The sequence below is a fragment of the Vulpes vulpes genome, chromosome 6, assembly GCF_048418805.1.
Source record: "Vulpes vulpes isolate BD-2025 chromosome 6, VulVul3, whole genome shotgun sequence".
NCBI lineage: Eukaryota > Metazoa > Chordata > Mammalia > Carnivora > Canidae > Vulpes > Vulpes vulpes.
In genome coordinates, this window is record NC_132785.1 from 115,986,917 (window position 1) to 116,010,841 (window position 23,925).

The following is a 23,925-nucleotide window of genomic DNA, read 5'->3' on the forward strand; positions in this document are numbered from 1 at the left end:
TTTATAAGAGTGAATCTGGGAAGGAAAGCATGGGTATCAAGCAGTGGGATTGTTTATATAAAAATTCACACTCACTGCTTAATACTGTCAGTAGTTAAAAAGCTTTTCTCTGTAAGAAAATACACCCATTCTGAGCTCAGTATCTTTTTATCTTTTATACAATGTCACTGTTAAGAAAAAAAAAAAGAAGAAGAAGAAGAAAAAGATAGAAAAAAAAGCAACACACCCAAAATCTTGGCTCATTTTCAGACATATTCTGGTGAGCTACTCAGTGAACTAGTTTGAATGGTAACCCACCCCTGGACCACAAATGGCAATTCAGGAACTGATCATTTTGAATTATTCATAGAGCAGTCAAACTTGACATTCTGAACATTGTGTTTGAGAATAGACGAACTGAACAGGAGACCTGCAGCGGTCATTACTAAGAAGCAACAGCTTCTATTCAGATGATTACTATCCCCCACCCAGAAGGAGTAATCAAGTCTAAAAGGGGACTGCTTTACTTTTGAAAGGCTTCCATACAAATGTCTTTGTGAAATAGAACTATTTTAGGTAGTATTTATTTTGCATTATTTTCAATTTATTGGGCAATTTACAGTAGATTTTCTTAACATATTACATTCCATGCAGACCGTTGGGTGTGGTCACAGATGTCCTTTAGAAGCTATATCCTGAGTGAGAGATGTGTGAATCAATGAAGTCCCAATTGTCCTGTATGGAGATCGGTAAATGTATTTCTCTCTTCATGTACTTTATTCATTAGGTTTCAAATAAAAGGTAGAAATGAGACAGGAGCTGTTTACAAAGGAGAACAGTATTCTTAGCAAGAATTTTCCAAATTGCTGAGTTAGAGACATTTTAGCAAATCACTAAGGACATCTGGACTGGCTAACACATCTCAATACAATTGAATTGTGTGACATATAATCTTAATGACTGTGGCTTGAATTAAGCACACACACAGTTTCTTACTCACAAATCTCAAGGTCCCCCAGTAATTTACTCAAATAACTTTCTCAGTGTAAGGTGACTTTTGGTTAGATGCCAGGTTGTATCAAATAGGATACTCCAGGGGCCAGAGTGTTAAGTTTGCCATGTAAAAAGATTCAGAGATTATGGTCAAATTTAAGTACTCAACCAAATCTCCTACATTTCCACCGTTGCCTGAAAAACTAAAAGCTTAATGCTTTGAGACAGCTCTGGTGACTTTTTAATGCAGCCCTAGAATGTGTTTTTTAAAAAGTGTAAAAAATCTATGGTTTTGGATTTATTGGTTTTATAGTAGAATGCAAATGAAGCCTGATGTAAAATGGTATATATGAACATTGCATTTACCTTCATGCTCATATCAGCTAGGGCCTCTATTAACATAATCTTTTATTATCCAACTTACCCTGTCCTGAAAGACCCTGGATGTTTCCTTTCTTCACCAAGTCCATCTCCCAACACTCTTTCCTCATCTATTTTCCACTTCTATTTTCTCTCTTTCTGTCCTTCAAATGCTCAAGAATCATTTTCTTTTATGGGCCTTTGCAGTTGCTTGGCTGTCTGCTTAAAAAACTATAACTCTATCCTTAAGGCATTAATCCCACCATTTTTTTTTTTTTTTTTTTTAGCATTTATATATCAAATTAGTGTTGTCTCCTGGGAGACATCTCTTTTTGACTATTCTAGTTATAAAACAATCTTGATTTCCTTTGTCCAATTGACTTATTTTACTTTTTAGAATTTGTGTAGCTGCTTTGAAATTAATCACTTATTTATGTAAAAAAAAATGTAAGCGTGATGTGAAAATTGTTAAAAGGAAAACAGAGGCATATTAAGTTGATGAGTTTATTTGAACAAACATTGACACAAAGGGAGCAATGACAAACGGGAAGTGGTGGGAAGTATTCCATCCACAAGAATCTGAGGAATGACTTTTTTTTTTTAATTTTTTATTTATTTATGATAGTCACAGAGAGAGAGAGAGAGAGAGGCAGAGACACAGGCAGAGGGAGAAGCAGGCTCCATGCACCGGGAGCCCGATGTGGGATTCGATCCCGGGTCTCCAGGATCGCGCCCTGGGTCAAAGGCAGGCGCCAAACCGTGAGGAAAGACTTTCATAGAGAAGAGGTATAAGGAAGCAAAGTAATGGTGTTGAGTAGCTGTAGTTGAAGTTGTTGCTTTACTTGGGAGAGTCTAGATAGTTGTTTGTAGTTGGTTGTCTTTAGTTCTTGATTTCTTAACCTTAAGGCATTTTAGGGTTAGGTTTTGGTTTTATTTACAAAGGCTATTAGAGCCAACATATCCCAGTGGTCTCTTTGTTTAGTTAATGTAACAACATAAACTTGACCTTGCCTGCTAGTGTATTACTAGTATCTGAAAGCATGACAGACTGATATTAGGAACTCAATAAATGTTTGATAATGAATAATGGTTGTATTTAGATCCATGACTTTATGATTAGATACTGGACAGATTTTTGACATGGTTAGCATTAATTTTTCATCTTATTCTATTTATTTAATCGTCATTCATTCTAAAACTGTTTACCTAGAACTAACATAGTGCCACTAACAGGACTATATTCTCTATGCCATGAGACCTACACAAATATTTAGATAAAGAAAGAAAATAGTTACGAAGGTGTATATACATACACATATATGTACATATACATGTGTGTATATGCATGTGTGTTTATTCTTAGCAGATAATCCTAATTTCTGGAAGAAGATGAATTTGAAAGAGTAAAGTCCAATCATTGTGGTGGTTAGATGATAAACAATTAAATGTAGAGAAGTGTCAAGATCCCAGATATAATTTGGAGGCAAAGCTACAGGATTGTTAAGTGACTGAGGGAGTAAAGCAGGCTTTATAGGTGACTCTTAAGTTCTGAATGTTTGGATAAATGATGTGCTTAAATTGATTAAACTGATTCAAGTAGTTGATAGGGAGAAGGTATGTATGAGTTTAGTGTTTGATAAAGTTAGTTGAAGTCGTATGGAACATCTATTACTGATGGCTCAGACCATTGAATACAATGGTTTGAAGTTCAGGACAACTGCCTTATGAGAAGATCTATATTTGGGAGTAATTGTTTGAAGTCCTGAAAGTATAAGGAACAAAGAGGAATTCTCAAAGAAAATAGAAAAGGAAAGTCAAGGAAATAGTAAGGAAAACTATGTCAGTAGTTTCAAGAAAGAGGACTTGATCAACAGTATCAAGTGTACTAAAAGTCAAGTGTGATAAAGAGTAAAAAATTATCAGAAGATGCAATTGTGTTATTTCCAGTGGCTATAGAATCAATAATTCATTATGAACTATTTATGTGAGGCATTTTATAGAATACTGTTTTCCCAGACACTTGGGGGAAAATGCTTCTATGCTCTTTTATTTCCCATAACAGGTATGATAATTTGGGATAAGTGTTTAATTATTCTGAGGTTGAATCTATCTCAGATATAGAAATTTTCTGTCTGGGGAATGATGAATGAGTAACTAAGGCTGTGAATATTCATATCATCCAAACAGCAAACCCACTATGATGCTGATATTTTCTTCTGGATTGTACAATATTGCATTGTACACAGAGATTTCATTTATTTGACCATCTCTACAAGACAAAGGTATTCCCCATAGTAAAATGATTTTTAATGCCACTGTTTACAACTAGCCTTGGACATCTTATAGGTCCACCATCTTTTCCATGGCATTGTCTACTCAAAATAAATAAGATTCTGTTACAAATCTCATTGCAATATTAAAAATAAATTTTTAAAAAACTGAATCAGAATTGGTTTAAAATAAAACAAAGTAAACCCAGCTCAAAGAAGAAGAAAACACAAGGATAAGAGTAGAAATTAATGGAATAGAAAATTGAAACTGAGAAAATTAATAAGATGAATATTTACATAGCTGGATATAAAAATGCCCCTCAAAAATGAATGTCTATTTTTCCTTGGAACTTCCTGTTTCACTTTTTTTTTTTTTTTTTTTTAATTTCCATGACTGTTGTTGTTATGCCCACATTCTCTGTTTTACCAAAGCTCACCAAAGTCCAACCTTTGGCTCAACACCAACATGCAACCAGTCACAAAATCTTATTGCTGCAACCTCCTTAATAACTCTGATGCCAGGGGCTTCTCTCAGTTTCCACAGACAGCATATTAGTGGAACCTGGTCCCTTTCATATGCAGATTATTACAGTGACTTCCTATCTAGTTCCCTCCCTCCAAGTGGATCTAAAATAAATCCATAATTCACATTGCTCTCAGAATAATCTTTTTAAAATGAAAAAACTGATCCTACTTCTTCACTACTTAGAACACTGCAATGACTCCCCAGGGCATTCAGTGCAAGAGTCAAACTCCTTACCTGTGTATATGGTACCCTTTCTAATTTGGAGCCTACGTGCTTTCTGACCTCATATCCTTCTAGTCTTTATGTAAAGCCTGCTCTCTGGAAACCTGGATTATTGACTTTAGACCTTTCTTCTTTTTTAATATAAGCATTTAAAGTTATGCATTTCCTTTCAAGCACAAGTTTTACTACATTTCACAAAACTGGATATGCTGAATTTTATCCTTTGGTTAAAACTAGTTTCGAATTTTCTTGCGATTTCTATAAACTATAACTATTTTGCATAATTTCCAAATATTTTGTTTTTTCTAGAAATCTCATCATTTTTGATTTCTAAATTAATTCTATTCATTTTCATAAACATACCATATGTGATTTCAGTTCTTTGAAATTTATTGAAAATATTTTTAGTACACTTCTGAAAGAGAATTGTTGAATCTGTTGAATCTTCACTATATTGTACATGTGAAACTAGTAAAACTGTATTGGAATTAAGTTTTTTTTTTTTGTTTGTTTTTTGTTTTTTATTTATGATAGGCACACAGTGAGAGAGAGAGAGAGGCAGAGACACAGGCAGAGGGAGAAGCAGGCTCCATGCACCGGGAGCCCGACGTGGGATTCGATCCCGAGTCTCCAGGATCGCGCCCTGGGCCAAAGGCAGGCGCCAAACCGCTGCGCCACCCAGGGATCCCGGAATTAAGTTTTTTAAAAAAGAGAAAATCTGGGGTGCCTGGGTGGCTCAGTCAAATTTCCAACTTTTGTTTTTGGCTCAGCTCATGATCTCATGGTGGAGGGATTGAGCCCTGCAGGGACTCTGCCCTGAGTGTGGAGGCTGCTTCAGATTCTCTGTCCCTCCCCCTCTGCTGCTCTCTCTGGGACTTGTGTGCTCTTGTTCACTCTCTCTAAAAAATAAATAAAATCTTAAAAAAAAAAGAAGAAAAGAAAAGAAAAGATGTTTATGGGCCATCATATAGTTTATCTTGGTAAATGTGCTATGTGCACTTGCAAAAAGTATAAAATCTTCAATTATTCTGTAAATACCAATTAGCTCATGGTAGTGGGATAATATTGCTTAGATCATATTTGTCTTTACTGATTTGTGTGTGTGTGTGTGTGTGTTTCTAATTCTACCAAATGCTGAAAGAGATGCTTTAAATTTTTTTTTTAATGTGGAATTGTCTCTTCTGTCAATCTTTGCTGCATGATTTTAAAGCTCTGTTATCAGGTGAATATAGATTCCTGAATGTTTTGTGTTCCTAACTCTTTTATCAGTATTCAGTGTCTGTGTTATGTCTCACCACTCTTTTGCACTGAGTCTATTTCATTTGATATTGACATAGCTGATACCAACATAATTGATTTGCTTTCTAATACGTATTATTTGCATGATTTATATTTTTTCATCCATTGAGTTTCAACCTGTGTTTTTATATACAAAATGCATCTCATATATAGGACAGAGTCGATTTTTAATCAGTTGTGACATTTTTGATCTTTTAATTGGAATGTTTAGCTTCTTAAAATTTCATTTAATTATTAACGTAATTGGATTTAGGTCTAACATCTGTTCTCCATTTGTCCCTTTTAATTTTGTTCTTCTGTTTCTCATTTCCTGCCTCCTTTTGTGTTTTTTGAATATTTTTTAGTATTACATTTTAATTTATGTATCAGATTGTTTTTTTTCAGATTGTTAATTTTTGCATTTTTAAGTGGTTCCTTGAGGGGGTAACACATCCTAAACTTTTCAGTCTACTTAGAGTTAATATCTTATCAATTCATGTAAAATACAGAAATCTTGTAATTGTTTATAGCTCTTCTATGCTATTGTGTCCTTCTTTTACATATATATAGATTACAAAACTGAGAATTCGATGTTATATTTTTTTTGTTAAATAGACATATATATTTTAAAACTGAGGGAGAAAGGTAGCATTTTATATTTATCCAATATTTACCATTTCTGACTTTCCTTGTTTATTCCTAAGGATACTTTTCTAGACCATGTCATAACCCTTCACTGCGATAAGTACCTTCAAACATTCCTTATGATGGGGGTTTGTAGATAATGCATCTCTTTTTTTTTTTCCTCTGAAAATATCACACTATCATGCTGAAAAGTTATTTTTATAAATATACAATTCTGGGTGAGCAGTGTTTTCCTATCAGCACTTTAAAGATATTTTACTATCTTTTGAGTTTTATAATTTCTGATTAGAAGTCTTGGTACATTCTAATGTTTTCTCTTGCATGTAAGTTGCCATTTTTTCTCTGGCTGCTTTCAGAATTTTCTCTTTATCTCTGGTTTTCAGCCATTAATTATGAGATACCTAGTTGTGGTTTTCCTCATACTTATCTTGCTTGAATTTGACTAAGCCTAGTGAATCTATAAATGCATATCTTCCACAAAATTTGGGAGGTTTTCAGGCAAATATTTCTTCAAGTGTTTTTCTTGCTCAATTATCTATCATCTTTCTGGGATTCTTATTACATGAATATGAGTTTTTCATTTTTGGTAGGCCACTCATCCCTGAAGCTCTGTTCATTTTTCCCCATTGTTTTCTTCTCTTTTCTTCAGATTAGGTATCTTCTAATAACCTATTTTTCTTTTTAATAACTATTTTAAAGAGTCTTGTTCTAAGACCATCCTGGGCATTTGGAATGTCAGTTACTGTATTTTTTTCAGCTAGAAAATTTCCATTTGGATCTCTTTATTGTTTTTATTTCGCTTTCAACATCTTCCCTCTTTGCATTCATTAGAAGCGTATTTTCCTCTCTTCTAATCAAGCATAGTTATAATATTTACTTTAACATCCTAGACTAAACATTCTAACATCTGGGTCATCTCAGTGTTGGTTTCTGTTGATTTTTTTTTTTTCATTGAGAATAGGTCACATTTTCCAAGTTCTTCATGTACTTAGTAGTTTTGAATTGCATTCTGAAATTGTAAATCTGATATCGTGGATACTCTAAATTCCATATTCTTCCAGAGCTTTGGCATTTTCTTAAATCAGGCAATGAACAATATTTGACCCAATTCATAAATCCCATCTCTTAGGAAATAGCTTCTCCATTTAATTTTTTTGCCTTTACTGGGGTTGCTGGGTGTCTGCTATGTTTGTGTATTTCTGGCTTCAGTCGGAGATCTAAGGAAAGTTTATACATAAAATTTGGGCTTCTTCTTCTCTGGCCTTGGACCCTCCAGGATTAGGGCTGATAGTGGTTGCCCTGAACTCTGATTTCTGTTACTTTAGGCCAGAAGACTGTTTTCTTTATGAATTTTATCTACCCTCTGGGGAGCTGACTGTGTTCTATCTCCTAGCCTAGAGCCAGAAAAATGAATAACTCATTCTAAGCTATATTTTTTTAATTCTGTGTTTCAACTCTCTGTCAGAAAACTTCTCTGAGAAGAAGAAGAAGAAGAAGAAGAAGAAGAAGAAGAAGAAGAAGAAAGAATGAAAGAAAGAACTTTAGAATGAAAGAGAAGAGGAAGGAAGGAAGGAAGGAAGGAAGGAAGGAAGGAAGGAAGCAAGCTTCCCTGTTTCTGTTTTTACTTCAGAGACTGTAGGTAGTTTTTTGATTTGTTTTGTGTTTGATTTTTGTTTGTTTGTTTATTGGTTTAGAATCTATAGGCCTGCCTTCAAATATAACAAAAGTAGAACCCAGGTATCTAGTTTGTATATTGTGGTAAAGTTCACCAACAACATAAACAAAACTTGGGTGGGAGACACAGACGTTAAACCTATTAGATCAGTTGCTATTAAATTAGGTGTAAGAATTTTCAGATGCTACCTCAGAACAAATAAGACTATTTTTAATTGTGAGATTAACTTCTTATTTCTGAATTTCTAATCAAAACACAAGTTAAAACCCATAAGAAGGATACTCTGGTTTCTCTTCTGATTACATAAATCTTTTGCCTTTTTTAAAACCCATAAAAAGGAGAGAGTTCTTTTCTCTGAGGTCATCATACAATTACCTAATCATCTTTCACATACTCAGAAATATTTATAGAAAAAAACCCACCAACAAAAAACAGCTCTTGTTAGTCCTATGTGAATTCACAGGGTATCCTTCAAGGCATTTGTTTCCGTTTACCTTACACAAAGATTGGCCCTTTATTATATTTTCCATTTACATTCATGGCATAAGATCTATCTGGTGAGAAAATCATGTGGTGATAGATGGCCTCAATATGATCATATGGTAGCTGCTGGGGGAGGGAGAGGAATAGTAATCAATAATGTGGATCCTGTGAACCCCTGATAACACCTTCTCACTGCAGCTTCGCTATTTTTACATCTCTGGCCTCTGGTTCCATGACTTGTACATACTGTGCATTTGGTAAAATTTTCAGAAAATAACATCAAAGGAAAGGCAATTTTTGTTCATTCAATAATCATTTCTTGGTGGATATTATATGGGGGAGAGCATGACATTCATAGTCTGAAACACTTTATTGGATGCAAGGCTTTGAAATTTATTTATTTATTTGTTTGTTGTTTGTTTGTTTGTTTTGAAGGCTTTGAACTTTAACTACAGCCAGGTAAGTGAATCTTTTTGAATCTAAGCAAAATGGCGATATCCTACAAAATGGCCATAAAGTTGGCTAACTCATGAAATAACGAAAGTCCAATAAGATAATGTAGATAAAATTGCTTTTGAAATAGTAAATTGCTGGGTGCCTGGGTGGCTCAGTTGGTTAAGCATCTGCCTTTGGCTCGGGTCATGATCCCGGGGTCCTGGGATTCAAGCCTATATGTGGTTCCCTCCTCAACGAGGAGCCTGCTTCTGCCTCAACCACTCCTCTGCTTGTGTTCTCTCTCTCTCTTTCACTCTGTTAAGTAAATAAATAAAATTGTTTAAAAAAAAGAAATAGTAAATAGCTAACAAATGCTAGTCATGGTATCTCTATATGACGGAGTATGCTATGTAGTGTAGTAAACATGAAATAGTCAAAATAAAATTTATTGCAACAAAGAAGTTGTAATCAAAACTTGAGTGAACTTGGGAGTCTGTAAATATTTATTAAACTTCTAGATTTGTTAGATTCTTGTGTCCAAAATAAATGGTCTCTGACCGGGACCTAAGCAATTATCCTGTGAGATAATATTGACAAGCTTTAGAATATAACATTTGTGATGTCTTTTTTTTTTTTTTCCAGAGCGCTGTGCTTTCTTTTTCTGCTTCTTTCAAGCAGATGGAATAAACCATCATTACATGTATTTATATGTTTATCATTGCTCTATTAACTTATTTATTATTCATTATTTACATATTAACAAACATTATTTTTAAGATAGTAGAAAAGCAATCTACTTATTTCGTGAACATATCAATAATCTCTCAGGCTCTCATTAGTCTTGCACTCAGTGAAGAAAGCAGAATATAGAGAGTGGCATGTAGTGTGTCCAAAGGAGGTGCAGGTGTGGAGACAAACTTCCTATTTTGGTTTTAAGGCATTTCTCTCTGCTCTTGAGTTCCCCTTTGAACTTCCTTCTCCCTTTGTATTTCCATATATAATCGCAGCTAAGCTCCTTTTGGAAATCCTGAAGTAGAGAAAACCAGATTCCTATTTTAAAGTAATGAGTTCTATTGTCCTGATCCTGCATCAGAAATAAAGAAGTTAGAGGTTGGCATTTAGAATTTGATTCTAAAAGTACCTTCTCTGTGACTCACACTCCTTTCTTTATCCATTTAAAGATGTAGCTGAATACCTTTATTTAAACAAATTGAGTACTATATGGTACTAATCCATTATTAAGCACAACTGTGGACTAGTGCAAATGTTGAATTAAAGTGGGTTCTATTCTGAGAATGTTAGTGTAACCCATGAAGTACCACCGGAACATCAGCTGGCCTGCTTTCCCTAACTAGAGCCTGAGAGAGAAAATTTATATATATAAATATTTTTTTTTTGCTGGCTCTCTACATAGTAACAAGACTTGAAATCCAGTCACGATCTGCTTTCTAAGGTACTGTGGCTTTGCAGACCTTACTGTCTGTCCTTTGGAAATGGTTTGGATCTCTCTCTGCTAAAAGATTATTTCCATTTTTCACGTTGAAGAAAAGGTCCTCCAATTTCATCATGACATTTACATCATCTAATAGACATCTCATTGCTAAAGTAAATTTATACATAATATATCTCGGCTTTAGGGTTCTTGGATTTTAATTAGAAGATGAAACATAAATCAGGATTTCAAGCCACAGTGGTTAATAGAGCTGTCCCCTTGCTTTCTATTAAACTAACAGTGCCAATCACAATATTCAAACATAAATATGCCAAAGTCCTGCTTGTTCTTGGGAAATACTTCTCAAAAGTGTTCTCCTTTATTTTGTATTAAGTAAAGGTGGAATTTTCAGCAGTTCATATTCTGCAGCAAAACATGCATTAAAGTGCCCCACTAAAAATAAATTCAAAATTTTTTCCTATCCTGCTTTCTCCTTTATTCCTTTCATATCACTATGTGGAGTGGTGTGAGCAAAGCAAAAACCATGACCTGTGGTATATATGCTTTTATTCACTGTATGATTTTATCCACTTTTAAAAACTTGTTTGGCTGTTGCAACACATTTGGCTACTCACAAATACATGGAAACATGCTTACCTGTACTAGTTTCTAAATTTAATGGTGAGTTTTTGAAAACCCGGGGAAATATGGAATATGGGCTTGTAGAACAGCCTGTTAATGTTTTCAGTTGCATTCTTGGGTAGCTAGAGAGCCATCAAATGCTGTGGTGTAAAAAGAACCACAATGTATTTAGAATTATCAGTAAGACAAATAAAGCATCCATCTAGATAGCAAAAGCTTAATGAGAATCATTTGTCTCATATATATTTTTGGTCTGTTGTGGTAAAGGAAAACTATACTGTGGCAATGAGTTTTAATACACCTATGATTTTTGGCAGACAAGTAAAAAATACTGAAAGTATCTTCTTTTAAATAGTGCATTTTATTTTGTTTGGTAAAAAGTTTCTTGAAAAGCATATTAGACAATATCACTATATTGTTAATGTAAGTTAACTTTGATGAGAAGATTAGAAGAATAGAGAAAGGCCAAGGATGGTTTTCATACATTTCTTTGCATATTTTTGAATTTTTAAATAGCACATCTTTGAATGTTTTTATTTTAAAAGTTTTGAACTTATTCACATATAAGCATTGCATAATGAAAGAGTACGTATATTGATTTTAACATAGTAGAAGAAGGGATTCTAATTATTTAAATCAACGGTGACAAACCGTGACTCTTAATCATAGAAAACAAACTGAGGGTTGCTGGAGAGGAGGAAGGTGCGTCTCTGATTGAGTTAAGTATCTGATTCTTGGTTTCAGCTTAAGTCACGATCTCGGGGTTGAGATGGCACCCCCCCCCCCAAATCAGGCTCCATGGAATCTGCCTTGAATTCTCTCTCTCCCTCTCGCACATACAATCTCTCTCTTAAAAAAAAAAAAAAGTTACTACTGACAGTTCTAAAGGAGGAAGGAAAGGTGTGATTAGAACCCAGGAAGACAGGAAAAATATCTGTGGGGAAATGCCACCTGATAGGAGTTTTGGTCGTTGGCATAGGGACATAGCCAACTTGTAGTGATCTTGCAGGGGTACAGTCAGGGTAAGATGTACAAGACCTCTTGGGGTGCTTGGGTGACTCCGTCAGTTAAGCACCTGACTCTGGCTCTGGTTGTGATCTCAGGGTCATGAAATCCAGCCCATTGTAGGCTTTGTGCTGGGTATGGGGCCTGCTTAAGATTCTCTCTCTCCCTCTCCCTCTGACCTCCCCTCACTCTTTCTCCCCTGTGCACTTTCTTAAAAAAAAAAAAAAAAAGTACTAGACTTCTTGTCTATTTACTGAATTCCTGTTGGTGCCAACCCTTGAGTAACTTGAAGTCAGGGGACAGAAAGCTCTTTTTGTGAAGAGCTGGTCAGCCATTTGGTGAAGCAGTGTGAAAAAAAGGGGAACCAATTTGAAAGGGACAATGGAAAAAATCAAGCCTAGTGCCTCCCTGTTTATCAGTCGATGATTGTGTTTGGAGCACCATATCTTAGCAATGTTTCATAGACTGCTGGTTCGATAGCATGCTAATCCTTTCATTTGAAGAATATTCAAGTAGTCAAGTGTGATACATCAGACGCAGTTAAAAATATGTCCATACAGCTGAGCCACTCAGCTCTTTAATATGCTAATGTGCAATGTACTACTCCAAGTGGGCACAGAACACGCAATGTTCTTAAATGTATCTGAATATCAAACTCCCTTTTAGAGTTTAAGATGGAAGGCTACTTAGGAGCTTGTGAAGCTGTTGCTATGGTTAAACATTTGGCCGATTCAGGGAAAAAAGTCACTTGAATAAATCTTTGAATGATTTTTTTTCATAATGATCCAGTGCATTGACTGTCTTGAAGGATTCATCTGCCACAGCTGTTTTATTTAAAATACTTAACTTTTTCTTGGTTGTGTCTTTTATCCTGGAAGACCTCTCCTCCCTGACCAAATCTCTTTAGTTCACTGGAAATACTAAAGTTCTGTCAAAAACTGTGTATGTGCACACCATTCTCCAATTCAATTTGAAATAGTATTTATAAAAATTTCAAAGTTATAAAGTTATCTTTTTCAAAAACTAGATCCTTTCTGTTTGGAGCTAGGGTTAAGCAGTTTTTTTGCCCTTTGTTTATTTTTTTTTTTCTATTCACATTGTGTCTTTTAATAGAAAAATATCCATGACATTTTAACTGTAAATGAATTACCTAGGAATAAACATCATGGCTTAATTTATTGGATAAGGCTGTGGAATCCCTGAGGTTTTTCCTAGCAATCAGGTCCTGAAAATCTTAAGTGTATGTTGTCTTGCTTATTTTCCTTCCCAATGTTTAGTTTGAGGCCATTCTCACATTCTTCGTGTCCTTAAAGGAGAAATATGCATGCCCACTATGCTTTTCATTGTACTTTGGGCCTTTCAATGTCAGAAGAGAAGCTGGAATGCAAATTACCTTGTTAAGAAAATGAGGGAAAGGGATCAAGGAAGCTATACAATTAAGCTCAACAATTTGAGATAATTTGTAAGTCACTATATCATATTATTTCAAAATACTTTGCAAATTTGTTGACAGTATCCACCTTGACATCATAATTTATGGAAGATAGTTGGTCTGTTTAGTCAATGACGGGTACACTTATCTTTTGCAATTAGAGCTTCATTTGGCATCTTTGAGATCCCTTAAAGGACTGCAAAAACTGGAACATTCTGTCCTTAGTCCCCTTACTCTTTTTGCCTCCACTGCATAATATGATTAACTTAACTGGGAGCACCATGCATTCACAGATTTAAATTTTGGTGTAAATTTTTATTCTAAGGATAAATGTATATTTTGAACTCATTGATTTTTTTCCTCCAGGATCACACCCTGGGCTGAAGGCGGTGCTAAACTGCTAAACCAGCGGGGCTGACCTCTTCCTTTTTTTAATGTCATAACCGATTTAAATACAAAAGTTAAGGTAGAGACCATGGATTATTTTATTAGATTATTTATTTTCCATTTTTAGCCCATAATACAGCTCTTAGTATATAGAAGCCTTTAACTAAAATAAAACATATTCCTGATTATAACTCTGTCCTGTCACACGTAAAAAAAAATAAAAATGCTAAAAAATAGGAAAAGATAGTCCAATATCATTCATTTCTAGGCAGCACTTTAGTGTTCAATATTTACCTAAGAAAGTATAGAATTTAGCAAGGGATGAGTGGAAGGAGCATCCTTGAATTGTTCAAGAGGTAAAATGTTATTGAAGAGGATGCTATATCTGTGACTGAAACAGATTAATATTTCTACAGAAATGTGTTATCGTTTATGATGTACAGATTCTCCAAAACTAAAATATTGTGTTGTAAATCCTTCTTTGAGTATTTTGAATTCAAGTCACTGAGGGGAGGAATCATGGACCCATGCCACTATAAATAAAATGGTATTGGCATGTCACAGGCTGAGTGGTTTTAGCACAAGTCATAGTAGGCTGCAGGGGCTCCAGATGATGTGGAATGACTTCTCTGAAATATCACTTTTGACTTAAATTCACTTGCAGAATATTTTCATAACTCCTTAATTAAGAGAACAAAATAAAACATTTTAGAGTTGCTGTTTTTGCTTTTTGAGAATATTTTTCATCAAAAATATCTATTAGAAGATAATAACGTTAAAGCTTTGAAAGTTTATATGTGAGTGTGCATGTGTGTATAAAAATGTAAATTGCTTCTACTTGGTGTAAATCAATCATTTCTTTATGATAAATATTGCTGGTATGCTTTTGGTGTGAAAATGAATATGTCATTCTTGATTTGGTGTTATAATGTATTAATCTCCTGTGGGTAATCGTCTGCCCACTGTATAAAAGAGTGCTTCACAGTACATCAAAAATTGCAATCAAAGCTCTTTCTCCAAAAAGAAAAGCAGAAAACTAAAGTGGTCTGTGAGCACCTGTTCTCCATGTGAGAACAGGTCAAGGCCATCACGTTGGCTCATATTTAAGCTCATATTTTGCAATAGGATACAATAAAGGAGTAAGAGTATTTGTTTAACAGAGTTTTCAGTGTAACCTGATGATAAAAATGCATAGACACACATATGACTTTCATAACTAGAGAATTAGATCTTAATTAAGAAATGGTTTACCATAATATCTAACATCAATATCTTTTTTAAGAGTAGGTAAACATGGTTGTAAGCAATGGTGATCTTTGGAGTTGGACAAATTTTAGCATAGGTTCACATAATATTGATGCATTAGCTTAACCATAATTTGAGTAACTATGTATGAATGCTTGCCCACATGCCCAGTAATAAATTAAACATCTTATGGAATTATCACACATAATCCTCATAGCAACATGATGAGACATTTCACAGATCATAAAGATAAGATGGAGAAAGGTTATGTATTAGTGAGGAAAAATATAAAATAGAATTTAGACCCAGTTTGGTCCAACTATAAAGTATGTGCTTCACATCCCCTGTGGCCTCCATCCTTCCAAATCACATAAAATCTCTGTGCTTGTCTCTTTGCCCATAAAATGAGAACACCCATTTCCTCTTGCAAGGCTCATGTGAAGAGTAGAAAAGGTTCATATAACACCCTTTGCATGGATGCATAATGATCTGTTAAAAACAAATTGTAATTCCCATTACTTCAATAGGTTTGGAAAGGATATTTCCTTCTGAATAATTAACAAATAGGATTATTATGATTTTGTTATTACAGTCAAATTGCCGATTTATTCTCTCTTAAACTAGATGTGCCATCCTTCAGAGAGGTAGTAACAGCCTGCCCTGTTCTCTCCCTCTGCAAGCAAAGACCACTGGTTGAGATTTTTTTCCTTCAGGCTTTACTGCAGAAAATTATTGTAACTAGGGTAGATAATGAATCATGTAAAAATGATAAAATTCTTAGAATAATACATTGACTATTAAATTTGACAAGGGTGTATATTATAAATAGATTATGATGTGCCAATTGTAATTTTTTTTTATCAAAACCTTACTGTTTTCAGGGTGCCTGGAGGCTCAGCTAGTTAAGCACTGGACTCTTAATTTCCACTCAAGTCATAATCTCAGGGTTTTGGACTGAGTCCTACATCAGGCTCCACGCTAGGCATAGAGCCTGCTTAGGATTCTTTCTCTCCCTCCCTCTCTTTGGGAAAGAAAAGAAAAAGGGAAAAGAAAAAGAAAAAAAGAAAGAAAGGAAGAAAAAAAGAAACCTTAACCTATTCTTGATTTTAAAATGGGGTTATCTAGAATGAAAGTGATCTAGATTGTAGCAGGAAATGATGGGCCAATAACAATAGTAAACATTTACCTGGTGGTTATTCAGTGTCAGGTGCTATTCTAAGTGCTTTGTGTGTGTAAGATCCTTTAATACTCACAGAAATCCTATGAAAGGGGTGCAACGACTATCACCTTCTAACAGTTGAGGAAATTGAGGTTCATAGAAGTTAGATAATTATCTCAACATTACACAAAAAATTGAATACAAGCTGTATGGCATTATAATTTAAAGCAAAAAATAGGAGCATCTGGGTGGCACAGTTGGTTAAGTGCCCAACTCTTGGTTTTGGCTCAGGTCATGATCTCAGGGTTTTGGGATAGAGCCCCACCTTGAGCTCTGTGCTCAGTGTGGAGTCTGCTTGTCTCTCTCCCACTCCTCCCCTCTCTGCTCCTATACTTTCTCTCTTGCTCTCCGAAATAAATAAATAAAACCATTTTAAAAATAATAAAGCAAAAAATTATTGGTGATATGTTGTTATATTCCCATCTTTTGTCCACGTATTTTGTCCTCTGATCTTTAAAGAGGCAAAGTGACTTAAAATTAAATGTATATTGTCTTGCCTATTTTTCTACCCTTGGACAAGAACTGAAGGATTTAGTTTTTGAAAAACATAATGTTATGATTTTGAAGTTTTTACAGATAATTATAAAAGCTAATTGGCAAAATATAGTTTAAAGGAGAAAAGCACTGGTTTGGAATAAAAACAATGGACAAAATGCCAGCACTCTTACACATTAGTCATGTGACTTTCATCCACATAAAATTTCTCTGAACCCCAGTCTGTCTAAAGATGGCATGACAGGGATGCCTGGGTGGCTCAGTGGTTGAGCATCTGCCTTTGGCTCAGGTTGTGATCCTGAGGTCCTGGGCTCAAGTCCTGCATCAGGATTCCCTCAGGGAGCCTCCTTCTCCCTCTGTCTATGGCTTTGCTTCTCTCTGTCTGTCTCCTTTGAATAAAAAACCAAACTCTTTAAATAAATAAATAAATAAATAAAATCTTAAAAAAATAAAAATACAGATGGCATGATGCTACTTGTTTCTATAGTTTATAATAATGACTTACAGAGATGACTATGTTAAAGGTTAGCGTATTTAATGTTCTTAACAACTGTTCACTGAATGAATTTAGGAAGCATCTTGAATTTTGAATTCTAGAATATTAGCCCTTAAACATTCTTTGTTAATTAATCTAGTTTGCTCATTTTAATATTAGTGATTAGATAAAATCAGTGATTAATTTTAGCATTTTAAAGCATTATTAAATTAGAACTAAAACAATGTTATAACATAAAATAATGCAACATCACTGAATAAACTATCATAGAGGGTTTTAATTAATAAATAGAAGAATCATGTTTCCTTAACCAGCTTTCCTCTTTCCTATTAAATATCTTAATAGATTTATTTTAAATTATTTTGTATGATTAAATGCTAAATGCTTTAAAATCTAATGATTTTTTTTAAAGAAAGGTACCATAATTGTAAAAATACTTCATTTTGTTGTATACAAAATGCTTTCAGATACATGATCATAATTTGTTCCCCATTTTATAGGAAAAGCATCTGAATTTCGAGGAAGTTAAGCTATATTCTTCTAGCTAGAAAATGCTAGTAAGCCAAGTTCTAAATCCAGGTTTCTCCATTGAAACAAACGGCAGCTCATTAGTAGTATGGTTTTAATGGCCCCTGATGATTCTTACTAATCATCTGCAATGCAGCATCGGATTCATTAACATAGTATAGATCTGGTCGTACATTTCAGGTAGCAAAGTGATTTACAATCTATCATTAGCTAAATGTCTGAGAGAGGTACTAAAACTTCATGTTAAGTCATTAGCATGACTTCACAACTGGACAATTGCATTAGTGTTCAGGAACCAGAAATCCAAAAGCTGCTCTCTGCTTAGTGCATCTGTTTTCAATTATGATGTTATCTAGATGCCCAGTTCAAGTCCATGCACTGACTTTAAAACAAAAGAAAATAAAACAAAACAAAAACATTGCTGTAGTTACAGTTTTCTTCTTGAGTTACTTCCTTTTGAAATAATTTTGGGTTTGTTGTTGCATAAATTTGCTATTTATTAAAAAATCTTAAACCATATCTCTGCAGTCAAACCAGATCTATGAGACAACTGAACCTCTCCTATTCCCAGATAGAATAACTGTGATTGCAGCAATTAGTATGAGAATCATCTTGTACTAACTGCTATATTTGGCCAAAATCAACAGAAATTTTATTAAGTATGTATTGATATTTCTCATCTTGCTACAAGTTCAGTTACAATACTGTAATACACTCATTGGAACATACTCAGTACAGTATGGAACATACTGTAAGAAAGTGGGTTACTTAATCTGTTTCAGATTTCAGTGAGCTACATGGAAAGCTTATGTTGCATTTGGTGATGGGAATTTACTGTGAGAATATATAAGGTAAGGCTGAAGCACAGGAAACACAGAAAACATGACATCCAAACATCGTGATCTTGGAAAGTTGAAACTATATTGTGAATACTAAAGTGTCCATGGTTGATTATTATAAGCGCCATGCAAACATGGTGCATCTTGCAAACATGATGCATCTTGCATCATGCAAACATGCAAGATGTTTTGTGTACATTATACTTTAATTATCTTGATAACTCAGAGAAGATATTATCATACCCATTTTATAGATGAAAGCACTCAGGTTTAATAGATAGAATAGCTTTCTGTCTTGCAGTTAGTAGGTGTCAGGACTGGAATTCAAACGAGTTTTGATAGGAATCAACTAGAGCTGGGGATAAAGCCAAAAAAAAAATTAAAAAAAAGATACGTTAATGTTTATTTTGGGGCTCCCTACCATTCACCCAAACCTATGCTATTTTCTTGACTTTTTTGCTTTTATTCACAAGAAAAGATTAGTGATATTTGCATATGACTTATATATTCCAAGAAAATCACAAAAATATTAAAAGGAAAAATTTCCTGCTGTATCGACAAAGCCAAAAGAAGTGTTGGTGTGGGTATGAGGTTTGGATTCTGAGTTCTGCCTCTCTCCACCTTCCTTAAGGCAATCTTCTACTCACTGTTTTAATGTCCATATTTCCCTCACACACAATGTAATGTGGCCTAAATATGGTGCTATTCTGTTGAATCCAACACACATAATTTCTAGCATTATAGACACTGTATAAGCATTCACTAAATCAAAATATGAAGAGGGGATTAAATATAAGACTTTTGATTATGATAAATAATTTTAAATCACTGTAAAGCTTTAAGATTCTAACATTCATGGAGATGGTATTGACACTGTGAGTAGATTATTAACAGCGTGTTGCTATGTATCTGGGTGTACCCACTACAGAACAAAAATGACCAACTATTGATGCAAATTTGTATTATTCTTGACATTTATATATTGAAAATATACTTAATAGCTACTAATTGCATTGTAGAATGATATACTGCAGGTAAATCACAGTTCACAAAGTTAATTACCAATTGGCAGGCTTTCAGAATCTCCCAAGAATAATACCTCACTATCTTTTAGAGATACCCATTTCATGTTTAACAAACTTAAATAAATTATATCCTGTATCAGAGTAATTCAGAAGTGGTTAAACCCTGCTACATATGTTATAAAATACTAGTCACACTAAAATTTGTAGTTTAAACTATGGAGTAGGTATTTTACTTCATATTTGCAATTTACTTTTCAGAGAAGTTTGTTTTGATAAAAATATGTCCAATTTGAGGAGTGTCTATATAAAGCTTGGGAAAAAAATACTTTTTGTTTGTCATTTATTTACTTTCAATAAAATATTGTTATAGAACCAAAAAATAATATCTTCAAAGAAAAGGATGATTTTCTTTCTGGTGATCCATCATCACAGGGATGAGTTTCTTACCAGTCAGTGTTGAAAGTTATTTTAGACTATCTGCAATGAGGATTTGAGGTCAAAAGTCATTGCCTGATCATAGGATAGTTTATGTAAAATAAGCTTATAAGGTTAGTCATAGTCTCTAATATAAATAAATCTTCACATAATGTTTAGCACATCTCTAATTTTATACTAAAATAATAGGGCCAAATGAGCTGTTTCAGTGTTCCTATGGAAATGTAGCCACTCTCAAGAAAAATATACACAGAGACACATACCTACCTATACATTTTCAGGTTCATAAGTGTTTGGAACTTATCCATGGACCTCAGGTTAAATAATTATCTTCAAATAAATAATTAAAAGGAAGTTGTTAATGAATAAATATCTGGTATTGTGCATGTGATGAAATGATTCCAAGATAAATATAAAGTTTGATTCCTGCCTTTCAGGAGCTCATTACTAAAATTCCACATAAAAGGTTCATACGAATGAAAAATACCTAGCTAGATATATTAAGGATCAACAATACATGTGCAGTAGATATCTGTTGAATGAATAATGAAATAACCACTTAACAAGAAGGAACAAAAAGCAAAGTAGAAAAAAATGATAAAAAGAAAGCATGTTAGTAGTAACTAATCTGGGGCAGAGCACAGATGAAGACAAGCTGCCATCCAAGCAGCTAAAAAGAATTCACTTATTTTCAATGAACAGGTAAGGGCTGAGTGTGGGGAGTAGGAAATTAGAGACTCCCGGGAACTGCAGATACAAGGATGTTCACACCTCCTAGCAGCTTTACTTTGTAAACTTTTACAGGTACTCAGGAGAATGTTGAAGGAGGCAGCAGGGATCTGAAGACCTCCCCTAGGTGTAGAGGTCTGCAGGAGAGGAGGGGACATAGCCCTGAGAAAGGCAGAAAGAACTTCCTGAAATAGAATGAAAGCCTTAAGTCTCTTGAGGACACAGGGGAAAGCCTAATGTTGCTGGGTAAAGGAAAAACAAAACCCCTAGACTCTCTGGGATAGGCTGGAAATGTCTTGAGAACAGACATCCATTAGAGAATTTGGGGGTGGGTGGAACTGGTTCTGATTGTGACAGTTATCACATGATTCTATGCATCTGTCGAAAATCAAAGCACTATACACTAAAAAATATGAATCAGAATGGTGATTCATACCTTGGGTGAGCCAGAGTGTCAAGGAACTGTGGCAAAATGGTGCCTTCGTGTCTTATTAGTATTCTATTTCTTGATGAAGTGATGGTTATACCCAAAATTCATTGGCCGTACACTAATGTTTTGTATATTTTTCTCTATTATTTTATACCTAAATAAAAATTATGTTAAATGTTAATAATTGAAATGCCAATAATATCATGATAATAATTGCAATGTTAGTCACCCAAATAATGTTAATCAATGTTCAATATTTAAATTTCCAGGAAGATTTGAAATAATTTATTGACGACACAGTACTTTGACAATGCTTTATCAATACCACAACTGAGAGAAGCTGAAAATTATATTCCTATCTTGGTCATCACTTGCAGATAATCAGTGTCATTTTAGTGAAAAAAATACAGTGGTTCAAGAGGAATAAAACTCAATGGGCTAAGATTTGGGAAATGCCTAAATGTAATTGAGAATATAATCGATTGTATATGCAATACTTTAACCCCTATTGTAGTTTTTCTTTGTTAGCTAGCTGCTAAACTAACTAACTAGATCCTAATCTAGTAAGACAATATCCTCCTGGGGTAAAAGGAAGTGAAAACATGGAGACAGGAAAAGAAAAAGATAAATTCCTCTATCATTGTCTATTGATACTCTAATCAAAAGAGTTTGTTGAATAAAATACACATGCTATATAGGCATTTTATTAATATAAAATCACTAATACCTGCTAATAGAAATGAAATGACACTGGTGAAACTAGTGAATCTATCAAATATCAGCACAGATTGAGAATCAGTGTCTGTGCTTTGAAGAACTCGGTATAATTTCAACAGTATCTATGAAATCCTGACATTCAGCCTCATTTCTCCCCAAGGGCTTTTTTTCTGTATCATATGTGAATTCCCAACTTGAAATTTCACATTTATGGCATCCAAACAATGCCCTTTCAAATCCACATTGTAACATTTCACCATTTATTTTCCCTCTCCCTTAAGAGGACACAGTCTTTTCAATGCTCAATATAATAAGTGCTCAATATTTAAAGCAAAAGGAAGGTATTTCCTTCATGTTGTTTGTTTTCAATTTACACTTCTCCATCACCTCACTGTATCTGTGGATCTCAAAAACTCACTTTTCAGCCATCTGGGAGAGAGTGTGAGTTCTTGTGAAGTCATTGCTCTCAAAAAACCAAACCAAAACAAAAAACCCTCTTTCTATAAAGAATCTCTCTGTAGGGATGGCAATAAAAGAGAACAATAGATAACTGAATTTCTTCAAGTTGTAACAGAAAAATTCCTGAGGCAAACTTCTTAGCTTGGGTACCTATCACATGATTTGTTCATTCATTTTTAACTAGCCCTCTACCTTCTTAGTTTACCATACTGCTCTATGCCCAAGAACCTGGCTAAAAAGTAAAAGATCTCTTTCCACAGTAACACATTTTAGGCTAACTTGTCACTCTAATCTTTACATGAAGTCACTATTTTACTCTCTAGATGTATTTAATTGGGAAATTAATTTTTTAAACACTTTAAAAAATATTTTATTTATTTATTCATGAGAGAGATACACACAGAGAGAGAGAGAGAGAGAGAGATACAGGCAGAGGGAGAAGAAGGTTCTATGCAGTGAGCCTGACATGGGACTCGATCCCGGGTCTCCAGGATCAGGCCCTGGGCTGAAGGCGGCACTAAACCACTGAGCCACCTGGGCTGCCTGGGAAATTAATTTAATAAGTTAACATAAATAATCTCAATTATGAAATTTCTTTGTTTTCACATAACTTTCCATTTAAAATAATATGTAGGGATCCCTGGGTGGCGCCGCGGTTTGGCGCCTGCCTTTGGCCCAGGGCGCGATCCTGGAGACCCGGGATCGAATCCCACATCGGGCTCCCGGTGCATGGAGCCTGCTTCTCCCTCTGCCTGTGTCTCTGCCTCTCTCTCTCTCTCACTGTGTGCCTATCATAAGTAAATAAATAAATTAAAAAAAAAATAAAATAAAATAATATGTATTAGACTGTAATACAGTATAGTTTTATATCTGAGCTCTATTTATAATAATACAAAGAGAGAAACCACCTATTAGAAATTTTTCAATATGTTTGAGATTGTTTCAAAACAACGTCACCATCTGTTAATAGGATTATTAACTTTTGTTAACTCTTGTTTTTTAAGATTTATTTTGAGAGAGAGAGAGAGAGAGAGAAAGAGCTCTTGCGCACAAGTGGAAGGGGAAGAAAGAAGGAGAGAGAATCCCAAGCAGACTATTCTGAGCAGAAGCCCAAGGCAGGGCTAATGGCAGGACCTTGAGATCACTATCCCAACAAACACAAGAGGTCGCTCTTCTGACTGCACCATGCAGGCCCCCCCTTTTTTTGACTTGTATATGAATTGCTACATTTAATTTTATTTGTTATTATATTTTACCATCCAAAACATCTTTGCTTCAGCCTCTACTACTTCTTTGCAATACTGGGAGATCAGTGACAGCTCTAATCAGTGGTAAAATAGGCCACACAATCCCCTACTATGTCTACTGACAATGTAAGATAATCTATATATGTTTTAATGGTTAATTCTATCGAGAAGTGTATGCATATTCTTTTGTGAGGGAATATTTCTTACAAGGGTGATATCTTTTATTCCAGGGTCTATACCATTAAGTACTTCTGCTTCTGGTCCTCCGTCTCCTTGGGAACCACCAAAAGACACACA